Source organism: Hippocampus comes, unplaced genomic scaffold, assembly GCF_001891065.2.
Source record: "Hippocampus comes isolate QL1 unplaced genomic scaffold, H_comes_QL1_v1.1 scaffold478, whole genome shotgun sequence".
NCBI lineage: Eukaryota > Metazoa > Chordata > Actinopteri > Syngnathiformes > Syngnathidae > Hippocampus > Hippocampus comes.
In genome coordinates, this window is record NW_017805586.1 from 1 (window position 1) to 21,188 (window position 21,188).

Here is a 21,188-nt window from a genome sequence, read left to right on the forward strand (position 1 = left end):
TGATGTCATCTATGTCTTCAAAACAGCTCCCTTTAATGACCCCCCCTTGATGTTTAAAAAGGTGGAAAAATAGAAATAATAAATCACACTAAACCAGGTCGGGTTCTAGTAAGGAGGTTGATCTAGCATGGGCATGTTCTTCTCGGCCACGAACTGCCAGATGCTCATGGCATTGTGAGCAGATGTGTTTGGACAAGCTTCAGCCATAGGTTGGCCGCTGCAAATCTAATCCCTCCATTTACAGTTATGTAGTTAAATGAATATGCTGGTTTACTCAGTGTATTGGTCAACCTCATTAACAATTGCTGACTCTACTTTGGTGAATTTGAAGTTACCGTATTTTCCACACTTAAAAGGCGCCTTGGATTATGAGGCACACCTTCAATGAATGGCCTATTTTGTAATTTTTTCCATACATTGGATGCACTGCATGAGAAGACGCAATCTACAATGCATCCACTAGATGGCACAACGTTCAAGGAAATGCCAACAGAACGATCAGATGTCAGTAAAACTTAATTAATAAAGCAGCGACACAGTTCACTTAACCAACAGCAAGTTATAACATTGACTCGTTAACGTTGAACTCCCTTGCCGCTGCTCTATTTCCGTGTTCAACTGCGAAACCGATCGCCTTGAGTTTGAACTCTGCGTTGTAAGCATGTCTCTAGCAAGGAGCCATTTTGGGGGTCGACATATTACCGTAATAACCATACACAAGGAACACTGGATTGTAAGGCGTGCTGTGCGCTTTTAAGAAAATGGAAGTATTTTAGGTGCGTCTTTTAGTGCAGAAAATACAGTAGTTTAGATGTGTCAAAATCAGTGACTACAAGCTTCATTTCATCAAAGTTTAGTTCCAATTTGTTTGACATATTGGGGCACTCCATTATTGCATTCAGCACTTTTTTGGGGTTGTGTTTTTTTTTTGTTTTTTTTTATCTGAAATGGCACCGACTGGACCTAGAACTCCCCTTTTCAAGATGGCTGCACCCATGAAAGCGGACAGGCTTCCCTTCCCACGAAAATACCCCCAAAAATGAGTTTCAGAGTTTGATTGATGACACACAAAGCAAGAAGTGCTTAGCCTGTGTGCCAGTGCATTTGCAGGTTAGGACAAGTGAATGTCAATTAAATATCGATGAAGTTGGCAAATTTTGGGAATAAACAAAAAATGTAAGGAAACCCACAATTGTGTAAAACAAGTGCATCCAGAAATGAGATTCACATAAATGACCAAGATAAAAATCCCCCAGATTTCATTGAAGGCATAAAACTTGAAATCAGGCTTGTGAAAAAGCCCCCCCCCCAAAAAAAAGGATTTAGCCCACTCTCGTTATCTGTGGATCAATTCAAAGACCTTTACTCACTTGTTTCTCCCATCTCATATTCACTGTCTCTGAGCAGCTCAAAGATGTCCACCTCCAGCTTTCCGGTGATGGAGCGATTGCTGCTTCTGTTGATGCTGTCTTTGGCCAGCGTGATGGCCAGGCGCTCTCCTCTGCTGCACTCCATTGGGTCATCTAGGATGGCAGCTGCACAGAGACAGCCAAGGAGACAATGATGACGGAGTTGAATTCAAAGCAATCACAAGACGAGTGAACACTCTCCTCAAATCGGAACGCGATTTGACTCGATTGCTGTCTTATGATTGTTTCCCCACCACTTAGGTGGCTCTGAAAGTCTATTTCCCAACAATGAACCTTTATTACAACAAACAATATCTGACCCGTTATGCGTTGCGAAACACTGAACTAAAGGCAAATACAGCATGAATATGATTTTTATCCACTACAATTATGACGTGCAGTTTGGTAAGCTTTCGCCACGACAACATCAATATTCCACACCGGTTTTAAGCTGTCCCGTAAAGCCACAAACACAAGTTCAGAACGCGACGATAATGTCAACACATCAGTAGCTTTGCCACTTGTGGTGAGGGAACACAAGTTGCTCACTTTCAAATGGAAGGCAGCAAAGTAGAGACGGGTTTGTTCCGAAAGTGAATGATAGTTTTTCACCTAATGAAGGGAAAAAATGAAAACATAAACAAGAGCGCTATCGAGCATGTTGGGGTTCTTTGCAGTATCACGGTAAAAATTGTGGCTCTTGAACGATAGTTGGCTATGTCGTATGGTAGACGTGTTTATACCGTACGACAATCTATACGATTCCACTGCACAGATGTCATTACTTGTGATGTAAAAGGAATCGAGTCTTGAAATTGTCAGCCAAGCAAAGAAACCATTCCAAGGGATCAAATTCCTGGGAAATGTTTCTCAAAAACAACTTTTTATTTTATTTTTTTAAATTCCTACTCTTAGTCATCGCTAAGAGATTTTTGGACAATCTTAACATCTTCACTATTAACACACAGACCCAAGGTAATACATGTGACTTGTTCTTTGCTGGTTACAATAAACAAAAACGAATTTAACCACAGTGAGAAGGTCAAGTCTAGTTGTTCACTGATAAAAATCCTGTTACAAAGTGCGATTTTGATTACCTCTACATTGCACGACTTTAGGGTCATTCTACTTTGAGAGGTTCGTCTGTACCGTTTGGGCCCATCCGCGGGCTCTTGTTCGTCGCACAAAAAGCTCTTGATAAGAGTCATGAAGTGCTGTGATCGTCTTCGCCTTTGTTTTCCCTCATCTCATTAGTCCAACATTTTTTTTGACAAGTCAAAATGTGTGATAATACCCCCAAGCGCTGTTGAGTCACAAAATGGCACATTGCACAGGTCTGGATACACGTCGCCAATCTCTCCGGCCTTGTAGCTGTTTGTCTGTTCCATGAAACGTTCGAATTCTGACGTGGCCCGTTCTTATGGTATCTGACATTTCATATGTGACAGCTGGTAAACAAGGAAGACTGATTTCATATAGGGAAAACATGAGCTAGCCCTTGGTCCAGTGAGGGCAAATTCTGGATACACGTCGCCAATCTCTCCGGCCTTGTAGCTGTTTGTCTGTTCCATGAAACGTTCGAATTCTGACGTGGCCCGTTCTTATGGTATCTGACATTTCATATGTGACAGCTGGTAAACAAGGAAGACTGATTTCATATAGGGAAAACATGAGCTAGCCCTTGGTCCAGTGAGGGCAAATCAATGAGTCGACGGGGGGCTGTGCTAAGGCTGTGGACCGCGGAAGAAAGTCTTTGCGATGGCAGGCATTCAAAAAAATAAATTAAAAAATATATATACTCCCCTGAGAGCGTAAAGCAGCACAAAGTGATCTTCGGAGGACTATTAGAGTCTCTCGCAGATGCGATCCTTTTGTAAACATGCACGGCTGGCTGATTTGCGACGTAACACCCTTTGAGCATTAAAACGGCACCGCACTATTAAGCAAATCAACTTTTTCATCTGCAATAATAGTTCAGTGAGGCAGACTGGGAGCCTTGATTGCATGGCGCGGTTCAATTACGGCATTCAAATTTCGATGCGAGACGGCGAGCAAGCAGAGTTCAGCTGAGCTCGCAAGGGGACACTTTGGAAAGGTTAGCCCTGATCTGGTGTGCGCTTCTCAACAGGTGTGTGGTCGGAATGCCAATTGCTGTCTCGTGCGTGGATGGCGTGACATCACACCAGTGCGACACAATGTAACCCTTAAAATTTGAACAAAGTAGGAGTCAGGAGTTCTGGTACAGTGCTATGGAATTGGAGAACAAAGCGTGGAAGGATTGAGATTGAATCAACAGCGCCGCTCTGTTGGTTGCAGTCTAGTATTGCATTTCATTTTAACTCCATTCCTTCAAGACGGAGTCACACAAGTCCCTATCATTGGCAGAATCCTAATGATCACCTCATTATTTTTCCCACTTGTAGTAGAAAGGCAAGGAAAGTAGTTGACGTTAGCTTTTTCTAATCAGCCCAATTAGCCAGAAAATTCAAACAAGCCGAAGTACTGCGGTGCCTTGAGATACGAGCAACCCAACTTGAGTGAGTTTTTTTTAAGGTGGGAGCTGTCGTTTGTATGATATTGTTGCAATGAGTTGCATGCAAAATCTTGTTGAACATGTACCTGTGTGACATGGAAATACCATGAAATAAAATCTGGAACGTGAGATTAAAACACACAAAAAAAAATTGCAAGTAAGATCAATGACATCAGCGTGTTTGCTACAAGCAAACACCAACAATTAGAGCTTCAAATAAAATAAATCCAGTCTTGTATATGCTCCTTGACCCGGGAAATGGAATGTTTATTTTACCACAAATAAGTGCAAATGGAATGTCGGAAACGCGGCATTCACAGTTCAAACTGCTTCAGGGCATCACGTCCTGTGATTTTTTTAGCTGCCTCTTAAAGGTAAAAAAGAGAAAGGTTATGCTGCACTCTTGCCGTGGCTTAGGAAATTCGTAGTACATGCTCTTAGTTCGAGAGGTTCCAGTAAAGTGTCAGTCAAGGGTAAGAAACTCATTAACCTTTTGAGGCATCGCCCGGCTGGTCTATCACCCGAGAGTTCTGTTCCCTTGTCCATCAGGCCATGTACGAAATGCAGATCAAATGAACCAAATTGAAGCCGACTGTAACTTGAATTTAATGTTGACGTGCTGACGGGTGTTGATGGAGATAAAAGCCATTACGTGATGGAGAAATGGTGAATAGTTCACATGGACTTGACCTTTGATCGAAGAATTTTGAAGATGTTATTGCCATCACTTTCATTTGAATTGGACTTTATATCCAAGCAGTGACAGGTAAGCTATTGTGGAGTTTTATTACCTTCACACACCAATGCCTTTTGCATTAAGTATTAGAATCTAAAAATACATTTTATAGGGATGCAGAAAAAAAAAAAGCACTGTTCACGGGGACAATGTCCATCAATTTTTCAAGTATTCCACTGATTGAGCCAAGCTTGTGCTTATTTGTCTGACGAGTCAAGAAAAATCAGCAGGTTCCTGATTGCAGGCGGAGTTCTTTGCTCTTTTAGCAAGGTCTGAAATAGAAAACTGCTTCAATTATAATTATGGAGATAACTCCCCCACATCCCTCAAACTCAAAATATCAATCATTTCTGACTTGGAAAAGGACAGGATTTGAAACGCAACAAAGCAATGAATATATTTTGTGGTGTCGGTCATGAGAGGAGCACTTCACTTCGCCAAACACATCGATAGTTACGTTCACATAAATTCAGTGCAGATGTGTCAAAAGACGTCTGAATAAAAACCACTTATCGCAAGGTTTGCGATGTGTTTTGTGCTTTGAGGAGATGAGGGGAAAAGAACATCGAGGATGCAGACGTCACAAGTGACACAGAGAGGACTGCCCTCCTTAAGCACCTCGATTCATCGACTGTACCGATATTCAAGCTTTGCGCATCTTGTCCTTTCTTCACAACGCGAGGCCGGCATGAATGAAGAGGGTTCATCAGGTGGAATCCTTTGAGAATTTCTGACAGCATGCCGTGCATGTGATGTCAAGGTTTGTCAAAGCGGCTTCTCTGTCATTATAAAGGTCATTACCGTACGGTGTAATACGTATACTATTGCCATGAATTGATGTGCAGACTTATGAGGTGTGTCAGAAATTTTCAAGGACTGGTGTCCCCAACATATTTCAAATTATGCGTTGACACCCCTTGTATGCCGTTTCATTACACAAGTTGAACTATCAGTGAGAGCACAATTCTTCTTCATTCTTGCGAGAATTCAAATGCAGTTCAAGTCATTCAAAAGATTCTTTGTGCTCACTTTGACAGTAAATGTTATTATTCATGAAAGCACATGCTATATTCCAAGCTATTATTACATTAAGTGAACGTTTGAGTCTTTGTTTTTTCCAGGGAACTTTTTGCACATAACCAATGGCGAATGTCATGTCAAGCCAGCGAGGCCGCGTCAGAGTGCCTGCCTGCAGGTGTCCAAATGACCTCTGCAAATTATGTGGAGCTTTGATCTAACCATTTCCTGTCAAAGGAAGAACAGTGCCTTCTGCTGTAAAGTAATTATCACGCAAGACAAGGTACCCCACTGTGCTGCAAAGAAGAAGAAAAAAATGGCATTGAAGCTTTTGCTGCAGTGGGTATGAAGGGAGAAAAACAACATCTTTCCCTGACCTCAATCCTACCCTGTGGAGCATATTTACAAGGAAGACCCATATATGTAGACGGCATTATATAGTACTGGACCAGCAAACAGCTACTTTGGGAGGCAATTATTGCATCGACAAATGTGATCCAAGCTGAAACGATCTATGGATGAGAGAGTTGTATATTGTTATATTGTCTGTCTACATTTATTACTGCACCAGTTGTGTTCACATATCCACTGCTTGAGGGAAATACCTATGATTTGGATCACAGTTTACTTAAAGCCTTCCACATTTTGACTCAAAATACAAAGAGCCCTGCTTCGTGACTCACTCTTGCTTCAACAGCAACACATTAACCATCCACCAGCCAGCCATCCTGCTTGTGTGATGGCACAGAAAATGAAATGAAGGGCCTCTCCTCTTTTAATCAAGCTCACCCACAAACTCCGCGGTGCGCACTAACCACTGCAGAAGTGCACATCGTGCCTTACTTGTTCTCAGAAGACAAGGTGGCAAGAAATTGACTTCCTGTCGTCTCATAATGTAATTATAGCCCACACGTACCTGACACAATGCGTGCAAATGGGATGATGCGTCAAGTCGTGTTAATGTGAGGCTGAATGCTAAAAGACAAAATGTACTGGCATTTAAGCTGCCGGGTTGTCACTTCCAGTCTTGCGAGAAGGAACCAGAATCGTTTCGTCACGGTGGAATACAATTGCAGTCTTGCGAGGAGGAACCGGAACCATTTCATCACAGTGGAATTCAATCAAAGCCGCATGCTAGGTTGTCATGTAACCGAATAAAAGTTAACATTCGGAAAGGCCGTTTGACTCGTCTTCCTTGATCAACAGGTGGAAAATTTAAGGAATAGTCTCAAAATGTTGACCCTGCGGTTGACGTTTCAGTTTGGGGAACAAAAAGAAGTCTGATGGGGCGAAATCTGATAAATAGGGAGGGTGAGGAAGGATCCAGCATTCACAGTCATCTGCAGTCCTCATTGAAAGCTGCGCTGTGTGAGCAAGCGCATTATCCGGCAACGACCAAACACCACGTCCAAGTTTTCCAAACTGGCATGTTGATCCCTGGTGACTGAAGAGCACCTCGCTTGTTACAAAAGAGTTGGTCTATCTGCTGTATAGAGATATGGCAGTGTGTATTTGTTGTCAAGGTGAGGCCGGACATCACTCATATGTGATCCAAAATACTGTGATTTCTATTCTCTGAGCATCACCGATGGTTTACTGGTCTGACGGATGCAGACAGCTTGAGTTCAGTTTCCACTCCCAGTGACAAGGTAAGTGAGTGTGAAAGGTTTTCTGTCCCTATATTTGCCCGACAATGCAAAGGAAAAAAATTGCACATTTCTACATTGGGGGATAAGGCAGGCCGGATTTGGGATTCAAACCCAAGACTTCCGAATTATGAGGCAAATCTACTCAACATTCTTCTAAACTGCAGTCAATTTTGAAATCTTTAAGTTGAAGGAAAAACACAATTCTCCGATGTTTTCAGAATGACTCCAGTCAGCCTGCTGTGACAATGTCAGCGTGATTCCGGGACATCCACAAAGCGTAAAATACACCAGGGGTGCACCTGTCAGGCGAGCACTCATATTGATGAAATAGGCGCAGCCACGTCACATTCGGAGTGGCAGGTGTCAAATAAGACAAATTGCGAGCGATAACATAAACTAAACACAATGATACACCAGACTCTTGGTTACAAAAAGACAACGGCGCACACGTGACACACCACCAAAGCGTTGAGCCTTAATTTGTTGCAATGAATTGAAATCATTCATTGTGAGGTGGCAGACAGGAATACAACCGGTTGTTGATTGTTTCTGGTGCCAGAAAAAAAAAAAAAAAGTTTTCGAGGTTGAGGGCGTGTGACATCAAACAGTCTGGCAGGCTTTTTCAAAACAAGTCAGGTCACGCAGACGTGAGCTGTCCGGATGGTACCAGCCCACCCACTCCACTGCCTCTGTGAGTGAATCGACGACACTCAAGCCATACAAAATAAGACACCATCAGAGGTCCCGCCCACACTGCTCGAAATACCACGTCGGACCGTCTGTTCAACCTTCTCTCATCTTTTATTTGAATGTAGAGACCTAATGCCAATCTCATAGGGCCTGGATACTCTGAAAGTAATTAATCAGTGAAAAAAAACTAAATTAAATAAGTTGAGCCGAGGCCAACACTCCAAATCCTAATGTCCTTAAAGCTACTAATCCCCTTTCATGCTTTGTAGCTGCTGGCAAGAATTTTGACATCGAGAAGGAATGGCTTTATTTGACAGTGGTGCAAGCGCGAGCGTGAGTGAGCGATGGTTGTCATGCAAAGACAGCCAAAGGAAGTGCGGTTCACTCCACTCCTCGACACGCCGGAGTGGGCGGAAACAAAACACAGAGAATCTCTGTGACAGGGGATCTGGATAGATGGCGATGTAGTCAGATGTCGCCTTCTTGTTTTTGTTTACAGACAGGCCAGATGAGAGTAGGAAGTAAAGCGGAAAGGACATTCGTAACGTTTGTGTCCCTTTGTGACTGCGGGGTGTTACCTCTTCAATTAGTCTTACTAAAAACACGCTGGGCACTAAAAACACGCTTACTAAAAACACGCTGGGCACTGTCACATGCCTGCTTAATAGCTGAATGGGAAAATTAAAATGAGTAACAATGATTGTGTAAATCCCTGGATAATTGAAGTTATTACGATGTTTCAGTTCAAATAATTTACGGATTTTAATTTACCAAAGAAAATGGTTGTTCATTGGGAGCCAGACAATCTATAAGGACGGGAGGGTAAAAAAATGTGACTTTCTACAGAGTTTATAATTCGGATGTCACCACTCGCCATCCTGTGGGCATGAAACTTGGATCCTCGAAAGCTTCTCAGTGAGGTTTGTGTCTGGGATTCCTCGTGACTTTCCTGGTGTTCGTCATTCCATGCGTTTTATGCACCGCCTCTGGCAGTCTGGGTGGGGGGGGGGGCAGCATCGAAAAGTACCTCTCGCTGTCACACTTTTGGTCTTGACAGAGGTAAAAATACCATCTATGTAGTGGTTTCTTCAGATTAGCTCAAAAAGTGAAGGCTGCAACCTGGTCTTATAAGTGGTTTAAGTCACCGTGGCCGGTCTTGATTGGAGGGCACGGCGGCAGTGGTAGCAGTGAGAGGGAGCTATTGGGGCAAACCGCTTTCATCCATTCACTGATTCATTCATGAAAAGATCAACCCTTCTGGATCATAACATGATGACAGCCCGGGAAATACGCATTGTGCGGTGACTTGCTAGGTTAGTGTCAAAGTTGGGCACAAGGATGACATCATTCTTGAAAGGGTGTGGGGGTTTCTAAAGAAGGGAAGATGGCTCCACAAGGAGACAGTCGACACCGGACTACTTTTGTAGGTCAAAAACATGGCCGAAAGCTTTACAAGCAGAAATGTTTTCAACTTTTGAGTTGTGATCTGTGTTTACATTTTATAGATTGGACAGCATCAATGTAATTGGGACGTACAGGTTGCAAGTAAAAGTAGGAGAACCTTTTAGAATTTCCTGGATAATCATTTGTGAACAAAAGGATCGACTGTCTGAGGTCACTACCCGAGTTGGGACGAGGCATTCATTCAATCGTGTGCTTGCAAAGTAGTGCCATGTGACTTGAATCTGCGAAGATCAAAACAAGTAGCTCAAAACAACAAGTCCATCACTAAAGAAGCAATTATCACCCACCCTCCAGGTTTCATACATCTGTCCATAAGAATACAGTATTGCAGTTTAGTATGCGTACTGAGAGCATGACAAATATGGGCATAAGGCAGGTTGGACTGAAAATGAATGAATACGTTTAGGCCGACTCATTCCACTCAACAGATGGTGGTTGACACAGAGTGAGAGTATGAAGGGTGCCCCATAAGCATCATCTCAACAAGGACAATAGAGACAAGGAGGAGACGGATGATGGTTATTATGAAGGGAATGGCAATGATGCGGCAGTTGTAGTTTGAATTTAGGACCCCGCGGGATGAAAGGATGGCAGGTTGGCAGGCGAAAAAAAAAAAAAGAAAAAGAAATGAAAACAACCCTTGGGGAATTTCCACTCTTCATGGGTGTCATTAACTGTCAGTCGGCCTATCTCCCTGCACAGGCCTGGGCCACCAGATAGAGGCATGTAATTGTCTGGAAGGTCAAGGGAAACCGGCAGATAGTTTGACGAAAGGTTAAGTGAGGAAAATATGGTGAGAGAACAGCTATTTTAGAAATCAAGTGGTGATAAATAAGGGAAGCGAATGCTTCCAAAGCTCATGGAAAAAAACTATTGAGGCAGTGCAGGCGATGGCCCAAAAGGAAGTAATGACTTCAAACTCGTTTTCATTAGGGTCACAGATGCGCAGGAGACTGTTGAGCAGGAGGCAGAGTGCACATGCAGTATCCCGCATACTTTGTATAACCATTCATTCTCACTTTTGCCACCAATTGACAACTGAGACATCCCGTATGCCACAGAAAATCGGATGGATGGACGGATAGATGGATGGATGGATGAAAAAGCAAGTTATGTCTTTTGTACGCTTGCAACTAGGAACAAACAGAACGAAATGACAGTCTCCAAAGCCTGGTGGTAGCATTTTGCATTTTGAAACATCAATACTTGGACAAAGTGGCCCCGACGGAGCAGCACTTATCTACTTGAAGTGAAAAAAAACCTCAAACTGAGCTGAGTGGGAAATCTGCAGTTCACAAGAGGATGAAACTAAGTAGGAGAAAGCTCAAGGATGATATCAGGGAGATAGAGGTTCAAAGCACAGAGAGAGACATTGAAGAGGAAGGATGACAAGCATTGTGTCAAAGTTGACCAGTTGTATCCAAGGGGAGCCACAGTCCACATAGGCTGGGCTCAATATGTGTCTTGGTAGGGCAACCAGGGAATCAATGACAATTAGTGAGCCGGTGATTGCCTGCATCCAACTTCATCCGTCGAGAGCTATTATATTAGTTGTAATACCAAATATAGGTGATAGACAGGGGTGCACATAAGCGGGCCGCCAGTGCGCATGAGCACTGGAAATGGAATATTGCGCTCAAGTTCAAGTCCATCACCGCACTTTAGAATAGTTTGTGCGAGCCTCAATTCAAAGTCAGTTGCCACAAAGATTGTTTCTAGGTCCAAGTTCAAAATAAAAGCTAAGCCAGGCATTGATATTCGTGTACAGTATATAGTAGGACATTTTTTTTTTGTGTGTGCATGTGGAGGATGTTGACCGGTGTGCGTAACTTTTGTTTTTGCTTGGGAAAGGCTGATTTCAACCATTGTCGGTTACCTCCTCAGCTGTTGGATTTTGGTCTGTGGAGATGAAAATGTATTGCAGTCATATGACCACCATGGCCTTTTTCATTTTTGTCAGATTGGATGAAATCTCATGAAAACGTTGGTTGTCAATGTCACTAACATACAAACTACTAACTACTACTACTACTAACTAACTACTAACTACATACTAACACACTGTAATTGGTTGACCCTGGCTTTTCACCACAACCTTTATCTTTTGCCACTTGTTTTCCCGATGTGCACCAAGGGTGTCCAAGTCTGGTCCTCGAGTGCCCCTCGCCAGCCTGTTTTAGATGTCCCACTCCCCCAATACACCTGATTCAAATGATCAACTCGGCTGTCAAGGACCGGACTTGGGCATCCCTGACGTATACTCTCAAGCCTTTAGGCTGTCTGCCTCGTGGGCCCTTTCTCTCGAGGCAGACTCGGCTCTCGAGCCCCAGGGCATTTTGTTCGGCCGCCATCCCATGAAAAGCTTGCCTACAAGGGTCTGTCAAAGCCGGGTGTTCAAACCATAAAAGTTGGACTGCATGCCAACACTCACATCAAAATAAGCAGCTCGATACTCTTGAAATAACACCAAACATGAACGGTCAACCCACGGGCTGCCCAGTTGTCCCACTTAGATGGCAACCGGAAACAGTTCGATTCAAATCCTCAGGCAATCAGGTCAGATCAAGTGACATTGTTCACTGACTTTTGAATGTGGGCGAATCTATTTGAATCTCAAAATGTAAGAAAGAAATACATTTTTGGGGTCATGTTATAATCTCCAGGATGGTTTTGTACACACAATTTGAACAGTGTAGAAAGCCTCGAAAAACCTGCACAAATCTATGCAGTAGACGACACAGAACACAGGTTGGTGAATTCATTGAATCTGCCAAAAGTAAACAATAACACATATAGGGACATGGCGTGTCCAATTAAAAGATTTATTTATTTTTTACTGAGGTTTAAGTGTGATTACAATGTAATGTGAACTATTACAGAGATTAACAGGAAAAACGATGAGGGGATAAGGATGCAGGGGGTACTTACCGCATATTTTAGCCACGCCCTGAATCCTACTTACCCAACACCGCACTGCAATACCTTAAGAGCAGCAGACAATGCCAGAGATATGTGAATAGAAGAGTGCTTATTCAACACAGTCAAAAGTGAGTGGGACCAAAAAGCACATGTATGCGCAGGCGTGTTCCCAGAGATGGTGCTTGAGGCAAGCATGACGCCTATTGATGGCTGTGCAAAACAAATGTATCGTCAAAAAAACTTGGGTTGTGGGGGATCTGATGACACAAACTCCTAATGGGTGCCATTAGCGCAGATGTAGTACAATGGCAGGGATGTTCAAAGAGAGGGTCTGAAATAGAAGCGTCGGCATGTGAGGACATGAGGCGGCGCAGTGCAATACAGACATGCAGACGCAAATGAAGAAGAGTTGACGGACTCTGTGACTTTTTGATCTGTTTTTGACAGGATATGGCAAGCTTACTGTATATATGGCAATACATGGAATTGTGTGTGTTGGATTTGAGAGTTACTAATGGGTATGTTGTCTCCTGAGATAAAAAAAAAAGAAGTACCCAGTCTGGCACAGATCATGTCGTGTTGGTTGACTTGCGGTTCCTTAGACATGGTTACCCAGTGTGAAGGGCCATGCTGTCATCTGGGGATGTGGGGGTGTTTTCGCTAGTGGCCAAAATATCACACTGTTGTTGGCAAATAGTGACAGGGACCTGAGAGAAATAGGATGTGACAAAATCCACTAACCACAAAAAGATATCAAATCAAAATACTGGGTGAGGGTGGAACGAAAAGGGGCCAATGAGTCTTGTGAGAGAAAGAGAGCTAACATTCTAATTTTAGCCATTTTAGATGTTTTCAACGTACATGACACGGTTCTCTGGCTGCTCTTGTCCTGTGCATTTGTAATGTGATTTGTGGTCCCCATGACCATGTCTCTCATTGTTATTATTTCTTTTGCTCTAATTAAAATTATGAACATCGAAGCAACAAGTCCAACTCTTGCTTCATTAAATTCCAGTCAGGTTGGACAGCTTTTAATTACGCCAGAACAGAAAGAACAACTCTGCCTGTTGATGGTGAAGACTAGGCATATGAATGATTGTGTAACTGGCAAATAATGTTGCATTTTACTACGGTACTCTGATCAAAACCCACTCAAACAAAAGCAGTTTCTGCAGATAGGGGATTAAAAAGCTAACGACATTCCACGGAATGTAAATCAGCTGACCATCTCATGTCACACAAATATCATCGGACGTCCACTCCTGACTGTCTGCTGTCAAGGTGGCATTGCAAATAGAAATCTGCCCATTGCCTTACCAGAATATATAAAGGTTAAATCATTTTTAAGGGACAAATAATGAAAAGGAAATATGACTTTCTGTGACTCTTTCAGTTTCTTTATATCTCTGTGGACAAAAATCGAACCTCACCCTGTTTGAAGCCTTGCAATGGCAAGGTACTGCTGATCAATGGTTAGATGTCGTCACTTGGTCTTATGATGAACTGCATATTGAATACGACTGTTAAGATTCACATTTGAATTGAAGACAGAAATTATTGGTCATTCATAAATCAAACATGAGTTGTGATTATTTTATTTATTTATTTTATCAGCTCCTTATTAGAGAACAAGAAGTACTAAATTGAATTACTGAAACAATTGAAAATGTGAATACACACTCACTTGAGGGCAGTCCAAATTAAGTTCAGCTGTAAATGTTGGGAGTGTATTTTAGGTCCATCCAACAATTTACTCAAAAGCCCAATATGTTTAACTTTTGTGAGTTGTTTAATGTATGCACAAAAAAAGTTAAAACATTCGACCATTTAATCACAAGTGACAAGCACATGTCATTTAAGCAGTCTAGCTAGCTAGCATGAGGAGCTAATATAGCAGGGTCAAGTGTTCACAAAGAACAGCACAAACGGGAAAATGCACAAAACCAGTCAGTCGCAGAAAATGCTAATCAAAATCACAGGCTCGTTGAAATGATCAAAAACAGGAAGTTCCAAAGTACCAAGATAAAACCAGCAACCCTGAGCAAAACATGCTGTCATGACACGAGTAGTCCACTTCGAATCGGTCCATTTACTTCATGGTGGTTTTCAACTAATTTTCTTGGCTTCTCACGTTGATGGCTAATGACATTCAACAATGGCACGTGTTATTTAAGGCACCCCCCCCCCCAAAAAAAATGTTTGTGAAGCTTGAAAGTGTCTGACCTACTGTACAATTTTTTTCTAATTTAAGTAATGTCTTGAAGCAGCAAAAGCAATACACCAGTGCACTTGTGCTACACGTTTAAGAAGTGAAGAATGGGAACATGATTATAAAAAGTGTTTCCCTGGCATGAATAACCGCTAATCAAATATTGTCCTCTAATTCCCGTTAAAAGCAGTGCTGTCCACAGCACCTGCAGAGTAATGGATGAGGAAAAGAAAGCTCCCCAGCGCAACAGCTTGAGGAGGCTGGGAGGAAATTGATGTCCTTGTCTTGGAAGATTCAGCGTTGGAAGGTGCAAATGTGAACTGAATAGAAATAAACTAGGAAATGGCTCTCTTTCTTCCTTGATGAAAAAAGGGCCCTGAAATAAATGCCTGTAATTGAAGCCCACACAGTTTACATGAATGGGACGGAGAATCGCGTAAAAAGCTGCCTCGTGGTTTTTACGTTTTGTAAGCCATCCAACATATTACATTTTAAAAAAGAGCTACAATGACAGCATATTATGTCAAAACTGCATGTTTAATTAATTCAAGATAATTGGCTGAGATAAGATAATTAGATGTGATTGTGAATGCTAATGTTTGTTTTTTTTTTCTTTTTTTTTTTTTTTTATGCATTTGTTCCCTGAGGTTGGCTGGTAACCAAGGCCCAGTCCGGGATTTATTGAGTCATATTTAGCAAACTCAATCATGGGGCCCTCCACATCCGCGTATTGCAAAGATTTTCAACAATAATGTTTCGTGTGAATTTGAGAAAATGCTTTCAAATTCTTCTTGATTATTATCTACCAAGTGAATCGTGTCAACTACGACTGTAATTGATAAGAGCATGAATCAAAGTGTGGTTTCATCAGTCTGTGTCACTTTATGTTACCGTATATCTCAATGCCTGTTGAAGATATGAAACCCCAACTTACATTTCCCGAAATATATTGATTGTCTTTGGAGCAAAAAAAAATCTAAACACAAAAATCCAAGATTATGTTTTCCTCAAATGGTCAATATTAGCCCCTTTAGACTAATATTAGGCCCTTAGTTATACGGCATGAATTGAAACGATATTCCATTTCTTGCCAAACGTTTTTAAAATTATATCCGAAATCGATGTCGAACACATGTCCACGACTCATTCTTATCCAATTAAGACACAAAATGCCTTCTCCTTTCGAGTTGACATTATCAGTAAAAAGCAGTGAAATCAGTCCAATGCACGTTTCACGCAAAAAGTAAAAACATCGATTGTAACGTAACATGACATACAGTCACACATATTTGGTGTCAGCATGAAAAATGTTAAATCCTCTGCTAGTTTTGATAAAAACACTTTTGCTTTCCTCTTAACTTCTCTTCTTGACCCACGAGGCGAACTCGACCAAATCTTTGCTCGAAATACACCAACAAGTTTGTTTTGCGAAGCGCTCTTCCTCTTCCTGAATCAAGTCTGTACATGTGCAGTAGGAAGGATAATCCATTGTATTCGAAGGGAAGGGAGGAAACTTAAAACAATCATAATAGATGAAACAATAATAATTGCTTTAAGTGCAATAAAACTTTATTACGGACGTTTGGGGCCACTGGAAATCTCGTGGCACCACGCAATTATTTGTGTTGACCTCATGGTGTGTCAGCTCTTGCCTGGAACCACAAGTCAACTGGAAAAGGATCCAACACCTCACAAAAAGCTCTAATGAGGAGAAGCACTACAAAAAAATAGATGCATGGATTAATAACCATTGTGGTGGAGCTGTAATAGAAACAAATCTTTACTCGCAGTGCAGACAAATATGCAGTTGGCAAGTAATTATCAGCTAGTTTATTTTTTGCGGTCTGGCGTTACAACTTGAAGCTGCATCATGACTTTCAAACCATCTACCCAGTTGAATATGAACCTGCGCATTTTCAGGTGTAAGATAGATGAGCACAAAGAGAGTGTTGAATTTGGGAGGACAGATTTGTTCACAAATATACCTGATAAAGGTTCCGCAGCAGCAGCTAGAAACAACCCAATTGATCATATTAAATGCAAAAGGTGGAATACGCTCCTGTCAGGAATCCTGAGCTCCAAGATAAACAAAAGTGCATTGTAGGTTTATATGCTGTCATAATTTACAACTCGCATAGCCTTTAATGGGGCAGCCACACAAGAAAAGCGCAGTTTTGTGCTTACTCGATTGCATGTGATTGCATGGAACCGCTTCCTCTACTGTGCCATCATAAAATGTTATCACGGCGAATGAAGTGGTGGTTTGTCACGTGGGAGGATTTACAATGCATTTTATTAGTATGTGATTTTTTTCTACGCATAGATTTACAACTGTAAATCAGATGAATGATGCTGTGGTTGAATTCAAATTGTTTGTCAAAAATAATGGCACTGGGGTCCATATGGAAAGACGTTTGGGTCCAGAATATTTGTACCACTACGGAATTCATGAGAAAACATCAACACTGGTGATGCGATAAACTTTTGGATGGTATGTTTAAATGCACTAGGCCCAGCTTGGTATCTTGTAAATCATCCATCCATTTTCTGATCCGCTAATCGTCACAAGGCATTGTAGTTACAACGTTAATAATTTAACTACCAGTGTTTTGGGGAAAAGATCGCACACAAAGGACATGTGGGCTAATGAGCAAACATGAAGGAAAAGGGGGGAAAAGATTGCACACAAAGGACATGTGGGCTAATGAGCAAACATGAATTTCAATTCTTTTCTAACAAACCACTTGAGGGAACATTTATTTATCAAAGTGTGTGTGTGTGTGTGTGTGTGTGTGTGTGTGTGTGTGTGTGTGTGTGTGTGTGTGTGTGTGTGCGGTTGAAAGACAAACAGTACACATGGCTATTGACCGTGACGTTATCAGATTTCCTGAATAATTTATTTGGTCACCTCAGCAGGCAAGTAGTGTGCATAATTGCATAAGAGCGCTCCTCTCTGTCATTGCGGCCAATGAATAAAAAACGTTTGGTCTCCCCTTAAGGCTCGTTTACCTTGTTGCACTGCCACACTGCGCGCAATCCTTATTAAAAGAAGAGATTTATTATAAACGATCACTCAGAAGGATGCTACCTCTGGGCGGAAATGGTCCCACGCTCTTGACAGAGTGCACTTTTGTGCTCAAACTCAAGTGGACTGTTTAACAGTCCAAGACAATCCTTTTCATAATAATTGTCAACTTTGGAAAATTTTAAATAAAAGGGAACTACATCCAGGATGTAATGAAGATTTCAGATGTGCACATCTTCATCAGCTGCGGTTTACCTACATCCACAAAGATTTTTTTTCTTTTTTAAACATTTTAAACATCACATCTACCGTATTTTCCCAGATATAAGGGGCAACTTATTTTATACACTTAAACAGTGATACGGCTAATTTATCCACTTTTACGGGCTAATGAGATTCAGGCCGCCAATATTTCCACCCACGATGGAATGGCGACAGCTCCATGATACAGCAGCAGGCTTGCGGTACATCATCAAGCGAGCGAGGGACAGCCTGAATGGAGTCAACCCCTTTTCTGCATTTCAGTGTTGGTCATGATGGTGGCACTAGCCAATTAATATCGGGGGGGAATCCATTTTTTTTCATGATTTTCTTTTCAAAACAGATATGAGCAATATTAGATGCAACCTAAGCGAATGCAGAGAGGCAAAATGAGCTTGCGGTGGAGACACAATGCATCGCCTTTTTTTAGCCTCAATAAGCCACTACAAGTGTTGATGTAGCTCAGGTGAGAGAGATTTACTATTTCCTCCGTGTTGCTGCCGACTTGTGGGTATTGGTAAAGTAGTATCGGTCACATCTGCATTGGACTCTTACCATCTCCAGATTTCAATTTCAATAATGCTCGCTGCATGTGTTTGTACCTCCAGGCACATATAGATTCGGTGTGCTGCATAAAACAACATGCGTCTCTTGACACAACCTTGGTAACTGGCACTGAGATTTTCCTTTTCTTTTTTTTTTTTTTTTTTAAACGAGCGCTTGCTCACTTGATGCAAGTGCAATGCCAGGGGTCCGTCAGGGGAAGAATGGAAAAAGTAAAACAAGGGGAAAAGAAAAGTTAGAAACCTCAACAAAAGTGATCCACCGGCATTTCCACTGGGATGCATATGATGCTTGACATGCAATATGAAACCAATGCAGGGTATTCTGTTTTCAGGACCTCTTTGCGCTTGCTGATTTAAGTCCCGGGATGGGGCAGTAAGCAAGGTAAGGGTATTAACTTGGCAACCTTTCCCTCCACTGAGAATCTCTACATCAGCCTCGCAAGGTTTTACCTTCACATGTCCAATTCATTGTTCGCAAGGCAAACTCTCCACCACCCACAAAGCTCCACTGGTGTCAGCCTTGGGAACTTGTGTAAGCATAGCACAGGCACTGCATTCGTAATGTAGAAAAATGGAGCAAATTGAATACAGCCTACCAAAAACGCTCGAACGTGTGTTCTCAAAGTGTGCAGAGAAAAGGGGAGCAAAGCAGGAAGAAAGGCATTTTCCTGCCTTTTGTCTGACGACTGCGCGCTGGGCGCTGCGGGGTGCTTTGCAACTGCTTCTTAAGAAATAATATCGAAACAAATCTAGCAGTTTGTTTACCTTGCTTCAGGCTTTAACTCTGGCGGCGAATGTGTTTATTGGGCATGCTGGACGCTTTCACTCAAGGTGACGGTGGACTACGGGAGAAGAAAGTGCAGCCCTATGGCGCGCATACCTTATTCAATTGAGACCTCGACTGGGTCCAGATCTGAACCGACCGCAGTCCACCATTTGAAGACGTCCGATATATTGGATGGATTCATGGACAGGGCTATCTGTTTAGCAACAGGCTTTATTCGAGATCTCACAGGACAGGACACGCTACAGGATTTACATCTCGAAGCTGTCCCTCGAGTTCTCTGGTTCGGTAGGAGAGCTGAAGGATGCTGCCGGGGAGTATGATAGGTGCTCTGACCCATTTTGTTCGTGTGACAACAAGCCTCTCAAAAAGTCGAGGCGGAGAAAGATTGTGAATAAATGGGCAAGTTGAAGCTAACAAATACAGACAAGCCTGGCCCTTGATGGTTCCCTGAGGACTTAATCATGAAAAATGTTTTCCCAACAAATGTCAGTGGGGGTGAAAAGAGTCGGTTCTCAAACATTCCCTTGCTCCCCCTTTGCATAACTCAATACTTGTATGCAGTGAAATGAAGGGATTTATTTCTTATAAATGACACAGACAGAATAAAATAACCTTTGGAGTCTTATATATAGTTTTTATGTTTTTTTTTTTTTTTTGGGACACATTATTCCTGTCCAATTAAAATCCTGTATATAGTGTTTTCCTGCAAATCTTTTCGAACAATTGCCCCCCCCCCCAAAAAAAAAGGTTTAGAACTGCCAAAGAGATACATAGACTCTCTGTATTTTAGACAGGAGTATGTCCTGAATCCATGAAGCTCCTGCTCTCACTTCAACACAGTTTCTTGGCACCCTCGATGATACCAGGGCAATACTTACGGCTGCCACGGAGCGCTCGAGCAGAAAAGGGAACAGTGAGACGTGAGTTTGAAGAACATGTTAGTCTCCTGTTGACTGTATGTTCCTCATAGCTCACAACTAGTCGCCACAGTAGATTACCTATCCCCCCCCCCCAAAAGCCACTAACGTAAATTGTAAACTAAAAATCTAAATACACTCCTGTTGGTGCTTTATTAAAACAAAATAACAGCCATTTATATTTTGATTGTTATGACTTGTTTGATGGACATGTCAAATGGGGATACATTATTACAGTTCGGTCCATTCGAAACAGCAAAAGTAATCGTTTTCTTTGATTCGCATTGTTGACATTTACAAAATTTTACATTGTTATGTACTTTTTTTTTTTACACGTCTATTATAATGCAATCTCTAGCCTATATCCCACACAGAGCTAAATGATTTCCAAATCGAAAGTCCACCACTTAAAGCTCAAATTACTGAGCTGCACTTAAAGCTGTTAAGGCGAGGTCGCCTTCAACAGCGATAAAGTGTCACGTTCGGGTTAATGCATTTGAAATAAATATCCTAATAATATACCGCTCTCAATGTTATCATTTGCCACGGGCATTTTTCAACACACGTTTCTTTCACAGGGAGCTTATTCAATTTATGACAAAGGTTGAAGTCTGAATGCGTTTGGAAGCGCATGTTTCTTGAAATCGATTTTACACAAGTAATGGCTCAAAGTGCATACTGGTTTGGAAAGCAATATTTGATGATTAATAGCAGATGAAAAGCTTTGTGGTCCTGTTTGATGCTGGAAGAAGCCAAGTGGGTGTGTGCGGTGTTTATGGAGATTCACTTTGTTATTGGTTACTGAATACTGATTCAGGTGCAAGTCCTTCTATTTTTCTTTGTTGAAAAACTGCTAAAAACCCGCTTGCAATAATGAATTTGTGGCCACATGATTGATCAAAATTTACAGCCATGGCTAATAGGAAATCTTTTTTCACTAATTTGGGAAATACAAGCACTATTACAGGACCATATGATGGTGATTTGGAATTCTGTCATCAGATGT

General features: G+C 41.9%; 1 long non-coding RNA gene across 1 annotated transcript in view; it reads right to left on the reverse strand.

Annotated features, from left to right (window-relative positions):
- Positions 1-1,348: 1,348 nt before the first annotated feature.
- The window catches only part of LOC109521981 (uncharacterized), a 121,843-nt gene continuing 102,003 nt past the window's right edge, over positions 1,349-21,188 (reverse strand). Inside the window, exon 4 of the long non-coding RNA XR_002169472.1 lies at positions 1,349-1,535. This is a non-coding gene — a long non-coding RNA (uncharacterized LOC109521981). The remainder of the gene's footprint in view (positions 1,536-21,188) is intronic.